Genomic DNA, 19,596 nt, shown 5'->3' with positions numbered 1-19,596 from the left:
CACAACCCAGCAGAGGATTCCTGTGACTGACGTTATGGATACAGAGAAGACACATTTGCTAAAGGTCATCTGTATTTCATGGCAGAATTTACGGCCTCAGCCAGGGAGACAGATGTGTGTGTGTGTGTTTGTTGGGAGCTCCTGGGATGGCAGGAGCTGCCTGCATTCCCATCCAGGCTGTGTCCAGCAGGATGAGACCCTTCAGCACAGCCCTGCTGCCTGGCCGTGCTGTTGGCAAGGAGACTGTGCCTGTGTAACACAGAAAACAGGTTTTGCTTCTTTCCTTGGGGATGAAGGCTCCCAGTTTGGTGACCAGGACCCAAACTGGCAGCTGCCACCATCTTCAGGCTGCAGTGTCAGCTGTGCAGACAGATTTACTCAAAATACTGTGGCCAATAAAGGACATCTGTATGTGCTTGCTCCTGTACCTGTTTGTTCATGGGGCTTGTGATTTTTTATCTGCTTTAGTGGGTTAAAGTTAAAATCAGGTTTTTTCCCCATGGGTTAAAGTTAAAATCAGTTATTTTTCCCTTTCCCCTAAGCCCAGGTGTTGCTGGTTGAAGGTTATGGCTGCTCTGCTGTGCAAGGTGTAATGCAGGTCAAGTTCAAAGCTTGACTGGCTGGTGCTGACCGGTTTTGTACTGATAATAATGAGACTGTGGGATCTCCTGGGAGGCATAAATCCCTCCCAGTTATAGATCTGGTAGATATTTATGCAACTGGCCTTGCTGATATCATCTTCCATCTGTCCCTGGTTTAAAGTTTTCTCAGGTAATTCTGTGAGAGGAAATTTATCCTGTTTGGGACTCAAATCTGACACTTCTGCACACCCAGAGAACTCCACATGCCCTCAATACATCACTATTGATCGTGGCTGGTGCCCAAAATCAGAAAGATGGCAGAAGATATCTGCACACTGACCACTTGTTCATACATGTGTCAAGCCTGAGGGGATGCTGAGCTGACAGTGAATCTGCTATGCAGTGTCCATAATCCAAATATCCTGGAGCAGACTGCTCTGGTGAGGTCTGATGGACCTCAGTTCTTGTTTTATTTTACTTCACAAACTGCTTATTCAACTGTAGTTCCAACTGGAGGGAAAAAGCAACTGGGTTTTTGGGGTTTTTTTTTGGTATTACAGTGTTCAGTGTCAGCTTCATCTTCACTGCAGTTCTTGTGGCTGCTGAGGAATTGATCAGCCTGTCATGTTCTGCTCTCACAGGATAAAGGCTCCTCCACTTTGCACCTTGGTAGTCAGACCTCAGGGGATAAGGGGAGTTGGTTTCTGCGTTAGACTCCACTTGTACTTCGTGCAAATCTTGTCAAGTGTTTCACAGTTAAAGAAACCCCTCATGTTTTGTGTTTTTGAGAAATCCAGAGCCATCACTTGGTGCTGCAGGGATATGGCTGCTGAGAGCCCTTTGGATCAGCCCTCGTTGCTGTGGCTGTCTCAGCAAGCCAAGGAGCTTTGGGCTCAGTGGATATTGTAGAACACCCACACCATCAAATTCCTGCTCAAATCTGCTGCTGCCATCTGTCCCAGCCGCCAAATGTGAGCACAGGCACAGGGCAGCAAGTCCCCTGCACCAGGAGCCACGTTCAGTGGTTCTTGCCCTGCTCTTGACCCTTTATCCCACATCAGCAATCACAGTATTAAATACAGCTTCCCACAGCAAATCCTAGGAGATTTCTCTGAGAGATTTTCCTATTGCCTCAAGAAACTCCCTTGCTCTTTGACTTTTAATAAAGCAATTAGGAAGAAGGGAAAAGAAAAAAAAGGAATGAATATTATTAAGCAGCACAGTCATTCACTTAGAAAATTCTTTGAGCTTCTTTGTTCAATTGCAGCAGCCAGCCTGCACGGTTGTGTCCTGCTGTCACACTGCCCTGGGATGTTTGCCTCTGTGCTGGGTCTGTATGGCAAGGTTTTGGTAGCAGGGGCACAGGGGTGGCTTTGTGAGAAGTTGCTGGAAGATTTCCCTATGTCCAACAGAGCCAAAGTCAGCCAGCTCCAAGATGAACCCAACTTTGGCCAAAGCTCAGCCCATCAGCAACAGAGACAGCACCTATGGCACATCATGGGGGAAAGGGGGAAAGTAACTGCAGCTGGACTGGGGAGTGAGAATATGTGAAAGGAACAGCCCTGCAGACCCCCAGGTCAGAGCAGGAGGGGCAGGAGCTGCTCCAGGTGCCAGGGCAGAGATCCATCCACAGCCCTGGAGGAGCCACAGAGAGCAGGGCTGTGCCCAAAGCCAGCAGTGACCCATGGGAGGCCCATGCCAGGGAAATGTTATATTTACAAGCATTATATATATATAAAATATATATTTTATATGTATATGTATATGTACATGTATATGTATATTGTATATATATATGTATATTGTATATATATACACATATATAAAATATATATATATGTGTATATATATACATATATGTGTGTCTATATATATATGTACACATATATATACATATATATGTATTTTTACAACATACATATATATATATGTGTTGTATATAATATATATATAATATACATACATATGTATATATATATTGCATATATAAGCATTCACAGTTTAACTAGGTGGGCAGTTCTCCATGGGAGAGCAAAACTCTGCAGTGAGATTATGGTGCACAGATGATCCTTGATGATAACTCTCAAGTAGGTGCCACATGGGCTTGGGTTTGTACAGCTCTCCAAGGGTTGGAAAATGCCTTCACTCCACCTCCCTCACTGCCTAACAATCTTACTATAATGAACAGCTCCAGCTTTTGCCTGAATTGAGGAGGAGAAAGGAATAATCATCCAGAATGAAAATTTCAGCCTGAATTGTAAATCCCAATAAAATCATGAGCAGGGTGGAAAGGGTTTTCCAGCTGAGAGGGGGACAACACCCTTAATAATGTGTATATCTAACCCTTAATAATGCATATTTCTATTGTGGTCCTAGGTAAAAACTATTCCTGACCTGCAAGTGTCCCTTTATATCAAATGTTTGCTGTTGCTTCTTCATTCACCAAATAAAGCAGCAGATTTTCACATATTGTGTTCTACAGATTAGCACAAATATAAGCATTTTGAAAGTGATGAATTTTCTACTTCTGGGCTTTTCACACCAACAGCCACATGGCCCCATATGCAATGGAATCCCTTTGTGTCAGATATACTTTTGTTTTCCTGGGTACAGTCCATCTTCCTCTCTGTGTATTGCTCCATTTTTACATCTTTGCAGCACTGTGTTTAGCTCTGCAATGATGTATGTAAATAAATTCCTTCACTATTTATTTTCACTTTTTTTTTTTATCCTCTTCTGGGACATAAATTTCCTCTAGAATTGCCCTGATGATTCAGGACCTGTTAGTTTTTCTTCCTTCCAAACAGATTTGGCATCACAAAGCATGATTGCTTTAGAGCCTTTTTAGAAATAAAAATAAAATAAAATAAAATAAAATAAAATAAAATAAAATAAAATAAAATAAAATAAAATAAAATAAAATAAAATAAAATAAAATCCCCCAAACAAAAACCCAAACAACTCAATACTGCATTAGAAATGAGTAGAAAAAAAAGCACTAGGGCTCACACACAAACACCATGCCTGAATGAAGTTCTCATTTGCAGATAGGAAGATGCTTTAATGCATCTTTGATCAGAGGCATGGAGTAAATAGGGCCAGCACCTTTGTAAAAGTGAAAAAAATAAATCCATTTAAAAATAATTAGTCTCTAGTCCTGCCACTATGTTTTTCACATTGGTAATCCAAGTGAGCGTGGAGAACACTCACTGCTGGAACCAGCACTGAATAATCAGATCAGTCTTCATAATGCAAATACCAGGGCAGGCAGTAGAAGTGAGTGCAAGATTGATATGTTTGGAAGCTGTGTGATGCACTCCTGGTAGTCTGGAAGGCTTGGCTGTAATATGAAGGAAGCAAGATCAAAAGCATGACTGCTGAGCATGATTCAGTGTTAGCAGAGCATGTCTCTGTCAGGCTGCACTATGCTCTGCTAACTCTCTGGTTATTTCCCTGTGAACCTGCATTGATTTTCTTGCAGATTGCATTAGTTCCAGTCACAAAAGAAATTGTATCTGTTCTCCAGCTAATGCAAACCTACAACTAGGATTTTCCTGAAGGCTGCTTCTTCCTGTCCAATGCAAGAATTCAAATACATCTGTGAGCGTGCATGGCCTTGTAAAATGAACATTCACATTAAAAAGGTGCCAGAGGTGCTGTCAGTTAGCACTGAGGGCACTTGTAAGTCTAATATTTGCTCTATTAATTACTGTCTTATCAAACTTATGATACATCAGAGAAACCATCCTTAAAGTTTAATTCAATCTGTAGGTGTGCCTAATTGCCAAGAGCAATTAAAAGTAAATGAAATTAAAGGACCCTGAGGATCTTGTTGACATCCAGAGACAAGGTTCTGTGACCTGCATGCTGGGATGAAGCAGCCTCATCCAACTGAGACAGGGCACCACACTGCAAAGTTGGTTAAATGCCTCTTTCTGTGCTGAGTTCCTTTGCCATGTATTATCTCTGTCTTTCAATATGTCATAGTGTTGATAAGTGATATTTTTTCATGAACTGTAGTCTTTCTTAGACCTACTTTTTTTTCCTTTTTCACTCTTCTCTCCCTTCTTGATTTTTTCCCCTTTTTTCCGCTGCATTCTTTCCACAAGAGTTGAATTACCTTGCAATTAAGGCTGCACAAATCTGTGATCACCCTGTAAATAACCAGGTGTCAGATCTCTCTGAGGTGAACACCATGCTTTTCCCTGCTCCTTTCACTTGCTCATGGTGTTCAGAAGAAAAAAGGTTAATGCTTCTGCTATTCCCATCACCTCAAAATCTGATGTTTTTAGTGTTTTGCTGAAACAATATGTTTTTTCTTGGGTAATTCCTTGCCCTCCTTTGCACAGGGGCCTGCCTTACTGTGGGGGGCTGAGCTTAGCCCAAGGGCTTGTTAGAGCATTATATGGAAATCCTTTCCAGGGGAGATCTGCCCAGGGATGGGATGTGCAGGGACATCCCAAAAGATTTGGGATTTTTAAGTGAAGCAAATGGCTGTAAGAAAAAAAGGACTGGCCCATTTTCCAGATAGCTGTGTCTGACATGAAATTTCTTGTATAATGTCACAGTACACCTGAGATGATGATTCTTCTTCTTCTTCTTCTTCTTCTTCTTCTTCTTCTTCTTCTTCTTCTTCTTCTTCTTCTTCTTCTTCTTCTTCTTCTTCTTCTTCTTCTCCTTCTCCTTCTTCTCCTTTTCTCCTTCTCCTTCTCCTTCTCCTTCTCCTCCTTCTCCTCCTCCTCCTCCTCCTCCTCCTTCTCCTCCTCCTCCTCCTCCTCCTCCTCCTTCTCCTTCTCCTTCTCCTTCTCCTTCTCCTTCTTTTTCTTCTTTCTTCTTCTTCACAGTCTTCCTTTTCCTCTTAGCAGTAAAGGGGGAGAGTTTTGTCTGAATTTTGACACCTGAATGTCAGAATGCCCCTTCAAATCCAACTCATCCCAAGGGTGAGTGGTGGCTCTAATTTGTTTTTCTGGTTATGAGTAAGGGTCAAGGAACTGGCTCAGGGTTAGTCCATAGTGTCTGTGTTACAAGGCTCTAAAACTAGTTGAGAAATTTTCTTGCCAAAAAGTCTCTGAAATCTGTGAAAAGGGAATTTTTGGCTTCCTGCTGTATCCCAAGGATCTGATCAGGGCTGAAGGCTAAGAGATACAGAAGGATATTTAATCAAACAAGGCTGAGAAAGTGATGCTAATTCCAAGCAGAGCAGAATAATTCCTTACCTGGCAAATATAAGCTTGAAATTCCTGACCAGTTCTCATGGGAGGGAGCAACAAGGCAATGATTCAACTGTAGGATAAACAAGGAAATTCAAATCTAAATCTGACATAAGATCCATAAATCAACCAGTGGTGCGTAAGTATTATGGCAAATAATATTTCAACTGTTGTGCTGATCTGACAGCTGTACAACTGCTTGCAATGAAGAGAATGTTGCCCACAACTTTGACAGTCCTGGCTCTTTTGGTTTGAATCTAAATATTGCTCCAACATGGAGCTTGGGTGAAACTTGCCAAATTTTCAGGTTTGAAAGGGAGAGGGAAGAAAGTATTCCTGGAAGACAAATAAAACACAAGGAAAATGGCACAGCATCTAATGAAGTAATTTAAATGCAAATGAGGGAAAAGGTATATGTGAAAATTGCTGGGAATTTTTTTTAAAAATAAAAGTTTTCCATTCATCAAAACATTATGATGTCATTTCAGGATAAGCCCTTCTGATGCCAAATTTCAGACCAGAGAGGGCTTTGTATATGTGGTTTTTTGGATTTGCTTTGAGGCTGAGATGTCAACTGCCTCAGAACAGGAGGTTTAACGTGAGTTGGCTGACAGCCTTAAGGGGAGCAGTGGGAATAGATCTCAGTAATTGATTTGAGATGAAATATTCATATAATCCCCAGGGAAGAGGCAGCCCAATGCCCTTCTCAGCCCATATCACAGATGTCATCATTAAAGCTGGCGGTGCTCAAAACACACTTTGGCTTGATTGGCATAAAACCCCCATCACTTTTTTGGTTGGATTTTACCCATTTGGGGTTTTTTCTCCTTTAATCCAGAAGACCCTTCAGCATTCTGGCACCATCTGGAGACTCCTGATTCAGAAAGATTGTCTGTGTTCCCACTGAAAATAAAAACGGCATCCTGGAAAAACAGATGAATTGCAGCAACTCCTCTTGCGGGGGATGCTCAGCAATTAGATGGCATTAGGCTACAGTCAGAATAAAATATTAAAGGAGCATTAAGATCATGGCTGCAACCTTACAGGCAGACACATGGCACATGGCTCTGGAAGTGCATCCCTGACACATCTCAACAGGGGACTAGTAAAGGGATTTCTTTGTAGCACATTTCAGAGGTTCCCTAGCCTCATTTAAAGGCTATGATGTGAATTTTAAGCAGGCTGGGGAGAGGACAAGGCTGTTGTGATCCTGGAGAACAAGCTAAGAGCCTTGTAGTGCGAAAGGAGAAGAGATGCACGTCATGTCCAGAACGGCCACTCGGATTTTGCTAAATTGATAATTTCTAATAATTGCTGAGCCTCACTCTGTGCAGTGAGTGTCTCTCAGTAGGATGGATTTGTGGGAGGGGGAAGGGAGGCTCTGTTTTCTCTGAGGTATAGCTGGAGCCTCCATCGTAAGCCAGTGGAAGCTTGGTTGCTGCTGAATTCCACGAAAAGATGCTGGATGCTGGCGTTGCCCCTAACAACGGTTGCTAAGAGACTTCTGCTGGCATACAGAAGGATGGAAACGGCCACAGATTATGGCCCTATTTATCATAGTTGTATGAATAGTCTTGTTAAGGGAATGCATGACATATAAATTTAGCATGCACACGATAGAAATGTAACGCACACGTCACACGATGAGACTGTTCTAGCAGGATATTTGCTGCTTTATAAATAGTTGTCTCAGCCCCTACTTCCCTCTTACTGCTTTTGTGGTTTCTCATTAAAACTTCCATGAGAGTCTATGAATTATAAAGCAGTGACTAACTGCTTAACAAATTGGCTATTTATATAAGAGTCTAGCAGGAGCGGGGAGATGAAAAATCCTGACAGTGTCGGTGTAACATCTATTATTATTATTATTATTATTATTATTATTATTATTATTATTATTATTATTAGGTAGCAGCGAGTGACGTGGGCAGTTGGCCCAATTCTGCTTCCAATCACTGCAGCTTGGGAGTGGAGCAAGTCCTTCAGCATCACCATCTGATCCAGAGGATCCAGCCCCTGCCAGCCTGGATCTTAACTGGCCACAAAATGAATGGCTCCTTTTCATCATTAGATCACTTTATTAGTAAATTACTGTAGCTCTTCTGATATAATTCACTTCCTGGGGTGAAAAGGATTTATGCCAATACTTGTTTTGTGTTTAATGGATTCATTATGCTTTTCATCATAAAATTCATCAATGTTAATTGAACGGATTAGCTAAATGTAATTAGAAGAGGGATATGTAAGGGGGAGGGAGCATGTCTCTATGTCTCTTCTTTCTCCTACAGCTCTTTGCTTTAACTACTGCCCAAATGTTAATTCCCCTGTTTCTCTTACCCTTTCCAATTTGGCTGATCAATATAATCTCTGCATTCATGTCAGGGTTTGTATAGTGTATTAGATTGCAAGTTAATTCAGGTCCAAAAGAAACATTGATTTTCTAGGGCCAGTGGTTTTGGTGGCAGTGGTGGTGTGGGTCTTTTCCCCAAATGTTTTATTTTGTAGCACAGTTTCTTGGTTAGAAAATTCTACCAGTTTGTCAGAAATGACCATGCAACCTGATTATTCGCTTCTTAGTGGTGCTAAATCACTTACAGCCCTTGGTGGGGAAGTGTTCAGGGATAGGGAGCCAGGTAGAGTTGCTGAGTGGTCTGGTTTTGGCTGGCTATAAGTAAATGAAGCAGTGATTAGGTTTCTGTAGCCACTTTTCCTGCAGATAAGATAATTGGAGCTGCAGTAACTGCCTGAGGGAGAAATGTCATACCTGCCTCACCATTTTCTTCATGTCAAGGATGCATTTATGTCACGTCTTTATAGGTCAATAAACAGCTACAAGGGAATTTCAGCTGTAAAGTAATGGAGCTTCCATCCTCACAGAACATTAATGCTTCTAATAGTTTGAAACCTGGTTGTTTCAAACCTCAATTACATTTACTAGAAGATAGGAAGGTAGATCTCAAATCAATCCTTGCAAGGCCGAGAATACAGACGAGAAGCCCTTTGGGCTAGGCTCAGTAATGAAATTAAATGCTTGAAATGGAAGTGTTGCCAGTGCCAGAGCAGCAGGACCTTCTTTGCATTTGGAATGTTAAGATACCCCTGAACTGAAAGTCTTTAAAGCTCAGCTGTGCAGAGGTTTCATGATCACGTGTGGGCTAAGCTTCAGAGGGAGCCCTGTCAGCCAGTGTGTGTCACAGCAGGAGAGGCTGAGCCAGAATCCAGGATCCAGGGTCCAAGGTCCAGGATTCAGCACCCAGCATCCAGGGTCCAGCACCCAGCATCCAGCATCCAGGATCCAGCATCCAGGGTCCAGGGTCCTTGTCCTCAGCAGACCCGGCACCCCAGAGCCGGGCGAGGCTGCCTGGGGCTGTTTGAGGCTGTCTGCACTGAATCCCTCCTTGTCTGCTGGGCTGGCTGGGGAGCTGGCATGTGTCACAGGAGCAGGGCCACAGGCAGGGGCAGAGCTGTCACTGCTGTGGGAGGCTGTCACTGCTGTGGAGTGTGTCTGCACAGAAAGTTTCTCACCAAACTTGGTGAGAGTTTGGTCTAAAGAGAATGAGACCACCTTGGATTCCTCTGATGCACACATCACACTGCAGCAGAAAGGTGACATCCTGGCTCTGGTGGCTTTAGCTTGACAATGTGTCTTGTCTTTCTCCCATCCCTTCAAATGGATGTGCAGGGATAGCTGGAGAATGTGAGGTGGAGTTTGTCTGCAAGAAGTGTTAACCTGCACCTGTATTTGATTTCAAATATACATTTATAGCTGCTTCCATTTTTCACCTTCACAATAGTTATGTTCTTTTCCATAGGAAGCATGAGCATGATGTTTTTTGTGAGAACACCTCTGTTGTAGGCAATCATGCATGTTTTTATTATCAGACCTGAGCAATAATCTCATGCAAAAAAAACTAAAAAAGTTCTGTTGTTGAAATCTTCCTTTTATCAGCCAGTTCTGATAAGAAGCTCTGTTTGCAGCCATCCATGCTGCTTGGCCTCTGAAAATACCCCAAGGTGGTTTTGGGGAGACTTTCCCTCATGGGAACTGGAGCAGACATCCATTTGCAATACAGGTGAGAGCAGGAGATGGTTGTGGCACAGGGAAGGGCACAGTAAGGTGATACAATGACTTGTGTTTGCTGGGGAGCCCCCAGATATGCTGTAATTCCTGCATGAGCAGCATGGTTTGTGTTTGGAACAAGGGCTGGATTTGTCCCAAATCCTCCAGGGCCAAGATGTGGCAGGTGCCTCCCCAGCAGGCCAGGAGGGATCAAACTGCTCCAGTGGGGAGGAAAACACTGAATAATCATTTGAGTAAGAGGTTCAGTGGAAGGGTTAAACATTTTTCCAAGTCGCCTTTCCCATCTTGCTGTAATCGGGTTCCATCCTGGAAGTGAACTACTTATTCCTCACCAAGTGATAAATCCTAGAACTTCACTGCACCAAATGTGATTATCCTTCAACCTTGTTTTCCCAGGCACATCATGGGGTCTGCATGCCTATGAACCCCCACATCCAGCACTGTCTCCAGCCCTGCTCAGCCTCTGTTTCTGGGCGTGCAGGCTGGGAGGGGAGGATGCTGTGGGCCACGGGAGGGCAGGGCCCGCAGAGGGAGCTGTGGCAGGGCTTTCCCAGAGGAATTCCCGGCTCCCTGTGCCAGGAGCGCCCCAGGTGCCCCTGCAGGAGCTGTGTGTGTCCTGCACCTGCAGCTCTGCCTTCCCAGGGCAGTAAATCCTTCTGCAGAGCCCAGACTTGATGTTGCTGCTGTGAATGTGGGGACAGCCCCCCTGCAGAAGCCACAGGGACCATCCCTCCTCAAAGGCAGGAGGAAGATTTGCTGGAGTGCCATCTCATCTGCAGGGCTTTTGGGACTCTGCTGCTCACCTAGGAAATGGGTGACTGATTATAAGACCTTCAGAGGGAATCAGATCAAAACACCTTTCAAACTTCTGCCTGGGAGCAGGTCTTGCAGGGTGTCCCAGCAGCGAAGGGCACTTGTGTCCCTGTGTGGGGACACTGTGGGGTGACCCACAGTGGATTATGACCAACACATGCACACAGGTGTGCAGCAGTGAGGGAGCTCCCTGACCAGGCTGGGACAAACAGCTTCACCCCCAGGTACTTGTTTCATCAATGTAAATTCAGGAGTAGGCTGTTTGCCTTCTTTGAAAAGGGAAGTGAGTTTCTTTGTTGGACAAAGCAGTGCAAGAGGACATTATTTACCTTTCAGAGCTGTTTATGGGAATTTTTAATTTATTATTTTGTTGCTGATGTTCAGCAATAAACTTTTTTCAGCCTATCTTGCAAGATCTATTATCAGTGTTCACTGGACCAGATCGAAGAGAGAAACTGATGTCTTTTATTGCTTGATCCATACATGGTTTGCTACTTGGGAGAATAAAATATTCTATGCTTATTGAGAATCTGCATTATTGAGAATTGTATCAATGCTTGGTTTATGTTTATTGACATTGCATTTAGACTGGCTATTTGACTGCCATGTTGCATTTGATCAAGTTTAACTTTGTTTCTAGGTCACAGCAATCTCTTGCCCCGATAAAAGGTAAAGGGGGGAATTCCTATTTTAAATGGAAAATAATTACAATTTAATTTTTTGGGAGATATGCACATTGATGCATACAAGCCTTGATATCTGCCCAGTCCACTGGGGAGTCATTTTGACTTTGAAGTGTAGAATTGTGTTCATATTTAATAACCATTTCTTTTTAAAGTGAGGCTTAATGGAGGTTTGTTGGTAATTATTCTGCCTCATTGATAAAGATCCCAAACACACAAGAGTTTCAAATTATTTCACAGCTGATTTATATGCACAAAGCATAATTAGAATCATGTAATTTCCTTGCTAGTTTGGTTCTCATTTGAATATAGAAAGATGTCACTAAGAAAAACTTTTATACTTTCTTGTTTGACTGACACCGAAAAATCAAATATGAATTGCAACCAAAAAACCCGTGTATAAAGTGCTGCACACTATTACTGAGCACTATTGAAATACTGCTTTGAAGGCAGAATTATAAATTGCCTCACGGGTGCTTTTAATGTTCTCCCTACTATATATTATCAGGGACCTTCACAAATGTCAGTTTTATAAACACATCTGTGAGGAGACAAGATGCTTTTACCACCATTTTACAGATGAGGAGCTGCAGTACAAGAGATTTTAAGGTCAAAAATGTCCACTCAATTTAGCTACATTATTGGAAACACCTAGAACTTTATTTTTCAAAGCATTACAGAACACAGTATACAGTTGAAATGCTGCCAAGACAGACTTCAGTATTCAGTATTATTTCAGACCTAATTCCAGGATTTACTTCTGATTTTAGCCTGGAGAAAGGTGAGAGCTGCAGATTGAGTGAAGTGCCTGGTGCCAAGCAATGGAAGGGCCAAAGTCCAGGTCTCTCCCAGGGTGTCCAACAATACCTGACCAGGAAAACTTAACATCAGTGAGAATGTCTGTCATGGTCAGAAAAATTATGTTTAGAGAAAACTGGGGGTTTTGTGGAAAAAAGATGATGTAGAGAAATTTCTACATTTGGAAGGGAGCTGAGGGAATATGTAAGTGGCTGAAATAGCCATTGGTGACATTTTCAGATTAATAGCTTCTGCACTGGGAGCTGATTTTCTTTTGCTTGGCAATTTTTCAGCATTACCAGTCTGTTAAAGTCCAAGTTTATACTGAAATAGTGACTGCTGTGTTCAGGGGAAGGAAGGAGTGTTTGAATTACCAGACAGCAGAACTTCCCAGGGACTTATCTTTCCATCCCAGTTTTGAGCCTGTGTGAGACAGGAGCCCCTGTTCAGCTGTCTATTGAACTATCTGCACTGTGTTAAGCCTAAGCCCACTTCTTTTTCTTCCTGTACCTTTCTGCCAAGTTTTTTGCACACTTCCCAGACTCAGCAAGTCTGTGGGCATCACCTTCCTAAGTAACTCAGCCAGGATACATTGCCAGCAATTGGCCATCCTGCATCCCAAATGAAGCAACAATCCTTCAGGGAGAACAAAAAGAAAATACATGATGGTATAATGAAAGGCTGTTTCATAATATATAAGTACCAGGTGTGGGATTGAGCCTGCCTAATTTAGGGTCCCAATTTGTATCTATAATTTAAGTGCCTAGCAACTCAGTCCTGGGAGGTGGGGCTGAGAATCCCTGTGCTGGCAAAGAGAGGAAGGTGCCTTTGGATGTCTCTAGAGGGAGGTGCAGGATGCTGCAATTGGGGGTGCAGCCAGCTCAGCCTCCCACCCCTGCATTTGATGTTTGATTTTTCTCTGGGTGGTTTGCTCTTGGGCTCTGCTCTGGACATGGATACAGCACTGCTGGGCATACAGAGCTGGGCTGAGGATGCCTGGAGAGGAGAAGGTGTCAAGATGACCTTGGACCACCTTCCAGGACCTGGAGGGGATCTACAAGGGAGATGAAGAGGGGCCTTTGGCAGGGCATGAAGTGACAGGAAAAGGGGGAATGGTTTTAAACTGAAAGAGGATAGGATGGCTTTAAACTGAGAGAGGGCAGCTTTAGATTAGATACTAGCAAGAAATTCATTACTGGGAGAGTGTTGAGGCCCTGGCACAGGTTGCCCAGAGAAGCTGTGGATGCCCCATCCCTGGAAGTGCTCATGACAGCTTGCATAGGGCTTTGAGCAACCTGGGTTGGAACCAAAAGATTTTTAAAGGTGCCTTCTAACCCAATTCTATTCTGTGAGTGGGTTCCCTATTCTGTGGTTCTCTGATGCACGGCTAGAAGGCACTCTGCAATCCCACATGGATTATGCTCAACAGAGAGAAGAAATCTTCTGTTCCCAACTCTTGGAGTGAGCCAGCCTGCTCCAGCTGCTCAGCCTGGGAGGGGGTGTCCAAGCAGTTTACAAAAGACGTCATTAAAAGCCACAAGAAAGGAGGGCTTTGTGATAAGAAAACTGACAGCATCTAAATTAAAGTGTATGCAAGATGCTGTGCATTTGTTTACAAAACATGTTCTTACTCAGAGAGAAGGAAAGATCTTGATACGTCTGTTTGTGTTCCTTGTCCTGATGTGCACAGGTCAGACTGTGTACAGAGAGATCCCTCCTCTGTTTTTTCCTAACTCAGTGACAGGTGGATGGAATTAATTTTTCAATCTCTCTCCACTGTGGACCCATTCTATCTATAGAGTCTGTTGAATTGTTGTGGCCTGTTTGACACCTCAGGTCAGATCTGAACCACAAAGTGAAATTGAATTCTTCCTCCTGAATTTTCCCTTTCTTATTTTTATACAGGTCTCAATTGCGTTCAAGTTGTGCTTTTCCCAAGTGCCACACAGAGTCCAACACCACGTGTATGTTAACTGCACTTCAACTCACACACAGATGAAGCAGTGTATGAGAAAAGGCTCATTTAAATTCTGTGTTATAATAGAGTGACAGATCCTACAGTTAAAATCATGAGTAATTTTCCTTCCCTGATGGTATTGGCTTAAAAACCATATTAACAGAAAGGTTGTGTTTTGTTGATATGTGTACTTTTTAATTTATATTTTTCATCTGCATTTTGGAATTCCACATTTGAGAGTTTATTCCTCAAGAACAAGGGTTGGAAAGTTTAATTCCATGTTGTCTGGTCTTCAAAAAGATGAAGCACAGAGCCGAAGGGTAAGGATTCTGTGTTTAAAATGCAGGGAATTCCATCCTGCTGTAAATTTCACCAAAGAAAATACCTGATGTCAGCTGTATATAGTCCATGTTCTGTTTATCCAATGCTGTTCCCTAACAGACTGTATGGAGCTGTCTCAGAGGCAGGAGAGCTCTCAGCTCCATAATGAACTTTGGTCTATCACATATTTTTACCCCAAGCCTTATTTCCCAGCCCGTTCTTCTTCAGTTACTGAAATCAGCATTTTCTATCATATTCATCACTCAAGAGCACTTCAACCAGACCTGATTTTCTAATGGGACCTCTGAAAACTTAGGAAGGTCCTTGACAACTTCAAATGCTTTGCAAAAGCAAAACAAAACAAAACAAAACAAAACAAAAAGAAAAAAACAAACAGGGTGGAACAATAGTTCGCCACTTCCATGATAAGTGAGTTAAAAAAAGAGCAGAGAAGATGCAATAACAAATGGTTTAGCATTTTCCAGCTTATGACTTAGGGGTCCCTCTCTTGCTAAGCTCATGAGCATCTCTCATATCTCTCATGTGCCACTTAGGCTGAGTTAGTGCAGAGGCTTTACTGATATTATGTCATCTGTGTTTTGACTTGAAAGAGGTGAGATCCTCTTCTCTTTACAAGGGGAAAATGGGCTTGTAATCAGAACATTTCCTAATGTCACCCCATCATCCAATGGATGAGTTTTATGGTACAGTCCCAGTGTTTGGAGCCTTTGGCCAGGTTTCCTTGGGAAGAAGTGTGACCCAACAGCAGCAGGTCTGGGAAGTGAAACAGTCGGTGCCAAGGATCTCTTTTGCACCAATTTCCAGGCATTTACTCCAGGCAAGCTTCATCCACATCCTATAAACTGTCTGGTCCATCACTGTTTGGAGCACATTAGCTGTGTTCCTGCAATGCTTCTGCATCATATTTCAGTTGGGGTTTACCTGGAAGGAACCTAGCTCATGTCCTTCAAGACCACTTTGTGAGGTGAGCCACACATCATTTGAGACAAACCAGAAGATTCAGTCCAAAAGAGCATTCCCCATGTGAAATAGCACATGGCTTTACACACACTCCTTGGTCTGGGCAGAGAGGATTAGCTCCATGTTTGTGCTGTCTGGTAGAGCTACAAGGGTTGTGCTTGTGGTCCTCAGGTTGGCTGGGAAGGCTGCAGTCCCCTCCTCTGGATCTGTCATGAGCTGGGCCTCATGAGGTGAGTTCATGGCCTCATGAGCTGAGTTCATGGCCTCACAGGTGAGAGTTGATAGAGCAGAGCATCACTAATCAACAGTCTTACAAATCTCACTAAGAATAAGGTCACTCAGGGACTTAGAAAAAGCCCCAGTATGGGCTAGAAATGAACAGGGAGTCAAAACAAACTTAGGAGAAACAACTTTGATCAGCTGTCCCAATTGACAAAGTCCATGAGCTTCATCCTCTCCTCTGGCTGTGACGTTGACATCAGCCAAGGGGTGTAAGACATAAAATCATAAAGACCAAGGTCATTGTGGGTGACCTGGTTTGTTGGAAACACCTTCAGGCTGCTTTGGAGTTTCAGCTCCTGGATGAACATCTCTCTACATCCCCTGCAGATGTTGTATACATCTTAGCACTGCCTAGCACAGTTCTCAATAGCCATTGTGGTCCTTCAAGTGGTGTGATTTCAAAAAGCTTCTTAGGCTTTTTGCATTCCTGAGTAAAATTTACTGGCTGGTGGAAAGAGGTTTGCTGTAATCTGGTTTGCAAATATGTTTTTTTCCCTGATCATACTGTAAATGAATAGACTTTTGTCAGGGTTTTATAGGAGTATGAGTCCTAATGTTATGGACATTAAAGATTGTTAAGGACAGGATTTGCAAAATGAACCCTTCAAGATGCAGCACTGGGATAAACTAAGAGTCATATGACATGAACATTCTGAGTTTGGGAGTGATTTTCCTGAAATAAAAGGAGAAGGCTGATTATTGCATGGCTGCTTTCCTACGTCCAAGGTGGATGCATTCTCACAGATGTAATATGACCAATTTTAAAATGCCCTTTATGATGTTAGACCCTAACCCACAATCTCAGTTGCCTTAAGAGATCTTGTGAATGCCTCTGGATCATCTTGTTATGAACTCAGCCAGGTTTAATAACCTTTTGCCCCACAGCAATCCTGAGTGAGCCCAGAGTTATTTTTAATCACACGTGGTGCCTCTGACTGCAAGTGATCCATGCAGCCCCAAAGACCAGCAGGCATCAGTCATCCACAAACCACTCACACACCATATGAAACATGCAGCTCATGACCTCCTGCTCCCTGAAGAACAGTCAATATTAAAAGCAATCCCACAATATTCAGTGGCTCAGGCAGAGGTCAGATCAGACTGGCCCTCGTTAATGCACCGTGTCAGTGTTTCTTTAGTAACCTCATCAGTCCTCTAAGAATTATCTTTCTTTCAAAGATGCCATGTCTGCCTCCTTATGAAGAAAACTGGATGAGATTTGATCTCATGTGTTCCCACACCAAAGAGAGAGGCAGCATCATGGAAGAGGCAGTTTGACCCCTTTAACTCAGGGGGATTTTAACTCTGAAACTTAATGGCACTTATATTTCTACCTGTCCTTTAACAGAGAAATACAGCCATTCTGGGGCTGTGGGTTTCCAAGAGGTGTGTGAGGGAAGCACCAGTAAATGTACATGTTCAAAAATGCTAAAAATGTGTCTGCAAGCATTTGAGATGAGATTCAGGAGCAGATGGTCCTTGAGAACGAGGGATTGGCAACTGCGTCACCAAGTCCTTGAGTTCAGGGTGTTGTAGCAAGAGTAAGTGATTTTCACTCAGCTCATATTATTCATCAGAGAGTGTGTATGGTGTGTGCTTTTAAATAAAACATGATTATGTTTCTTTGGGTTAGTTTTTGCATACTGTAAAAGCTGAGTATCTTTCATCAGTTGGTTTGGCTTTCAGACTTTGGCATTTTAACCAAACTAAATAAATGTTCTCCAACTTTCTTGAATGTGTATGCAAAAATGCTGAAAAAGTTCAGTTTGCCATAAATGCCATCTTTCCACAGAGAGCAAAGCTATCATTTTAATTGTGCTGTCATGTATTGCAAGCTGTCTATTCCACACATACATTATAAGGGAAGATCAATGTAGATAGGAAAGGAGTTGGGTGGGGGTTAGGTCTGTTTGTTTGCCATGTTCCATTTGTTTGGGGCTTATATTTTTGCTTATTTTCATTGTTTTCTTTGTAAAAGCAAGGCATTTATGTCTATAAAAGTGAGCCTTATATTCTCTGGGGCTTTTGGAAAAAAAAACAACAAATGCTGTAAGATTTGCAGTACAATAATGGAAGCTGGCAGTTCCCAAATAGTTTGAAATTTGTTTAGTTTAGTCTCATTCTTCTGTATCTTCTACTCATCTACTGCCCTCCCTGAGAGTCAGGCATTTTCTATGTTTTTTCCTAGTTTTCCTGTGACATTTTGCTCTCCACTTGACAAATGCAATCAAAATATAGAGCAGAGCAGATCTGGTAAATTAAGGTACTAAAGATGAGAGTTGATTCCAGAAAACAGCCAGGATTCTGTGTGGTTTTCAGACAAAACCCACTGAAGGCCATGCATGCCTTTTCAGCCAGTATTGCCAGATTGTCAGAGACAAGCTGTGGTTGTGGGAGAGGAAGCAAATTGTCTCACTCACATTTCTGTCACTGTATGATTTGGATTCCCCCCCACAAGAAGCTGTCTGGAGTTTTCAATTACTGCTGATTACCTATTCACAAGAGAGGTTCTTCACAGAAATACACATCTTCCTGCCCTCTCCTACAATACATCCATTGTGAGGAAATAATTGCACAAAACAGCTGCTTCCTGTTTCCTCCAGCCTGGCTGCTCCTGGGGAGCTGCACGGTGCAGCCCCCTCTGATCACGTCACTCCAGTGGATCTGAGCCCAGTTCTGCCCCTGCTCTCCCTAGAGACCAGGACATTCTGCAATTCTTCATGTTCAGATCAACCTCTGCTCTGCCAATGGTCAGCAATTTGCTCTTGCAAACCTTCCAAGGGCACTCTGAGAGGTCCATGAGCCTTGGGTGGGATCAGCAGGGACCCAGGGGTTGGTTACTGGCTTCTCCTTCAGATCCTGAAGGGATGGTGTTGCTCCTCTGATGGCTTGGAGGCAAAATTTAGAGAGAGGGGACCCCAGGGAGATCCCAAGTTTTGTTTCATGCCATTGGAATTGACTGTGAGGTTTTTGCTCATATTACCCAAAGACTCTGCAATTGTAGTATCTCTATACAGAGGTAAGACAACAGCCTTGAGCAAGATTTGAAGACCTCAGAAGGGAAAAATCCCCATGTGGGCAGCTTTAAGGGAAAGGCAGCTCGAGGAACCAGTAATGAGATGCTGTTTCTGTTTGGGATGGAAACTGCTGGGTAAATAGAGCACTGTGAGCCACAGAGAGATCCAGTGTGAGACCCATCATGTCATGTATTTAATCAGGCTTGCTCATGGAAAATGGCTTGATGATTTGGAGGAATGTTTTGTGTACTGCAAATGTTAAATGACCCTTGATAAATAAGGAAAACCTATTAACAGACTGCTCTGAAAGCAATCAGCCTTAATTACCTCAAAATACAGGGTTTGCCAGACTATAAAAACCTGTTATTTATTTTAAAAGTTTTGAAAACATCTGTAAGCTAAATATATTTCAATGTGTATTTGTGTATTAACATGTCCATGTATGTGGTGATTATTCAAGGAGAATGGACTTCTGCTACTCATTTCTGCTGTTTCTTACCCTTTTTTGGCTCTGGTTGCATTTTCTGACTGCAGCAGTTCAATGTTTGGTGTCAGTGAAATGCAGAATTTTTCTCTGCATTTTTGAGCTTTTGAAGGAAGATTTGTTCTCACCCTCCCAAAACAAAATCCTCACCCACAAACTGCTTGAGAATCCTTTGATGTCTGCTTACTCAGTATAAATATACAGGATTCTGGATCTCTACCCTCCCCTCTTTGCCAGTCCAGGCACTAATTCTTCCATCTAATAAAACTTTGCAAGAGGTTAAATGCCACATCTAATCATTGATCAGCCAATAATGAATCACATATATTATGTTAACACACTCTTGCTTTTATCTCACTGTGAGCATCCTTTTCTTTTTTCTTTCTTA

The 19,596-nt window shown here is 42.7% G+C and overlaps 1 protein-coding gene across 4 annotated transcripts in view; it reads left to right on the top strand.

Moving 5' to 3' along the window:
* Positions 1-19,596, top strand: part of FRMD4A (FERM domain containing 4A) — a 372,469-nt gene that overhangs the window by 44,634 nt on the left and 308,239 nt on the right. The window lies entirely within an intron of this gene.

This window comes from Melospiza georgiana, chromosome 4 (genome assembly GCF_028018845.1).
Source record: "Melospiza georgiana isolate bMelGeo1 chromosome 4, bMelGeo1.pri, whole genome shotgun sequence".
NCBI lineage: Eukaryota > Metazoa > Chordata > Aves > Passeriformes > Passerellidae > Melospiza > Melospiza georgiana.
This window is presented reverse-complemented; position numbering and strand designations above follow the sequence as displayed.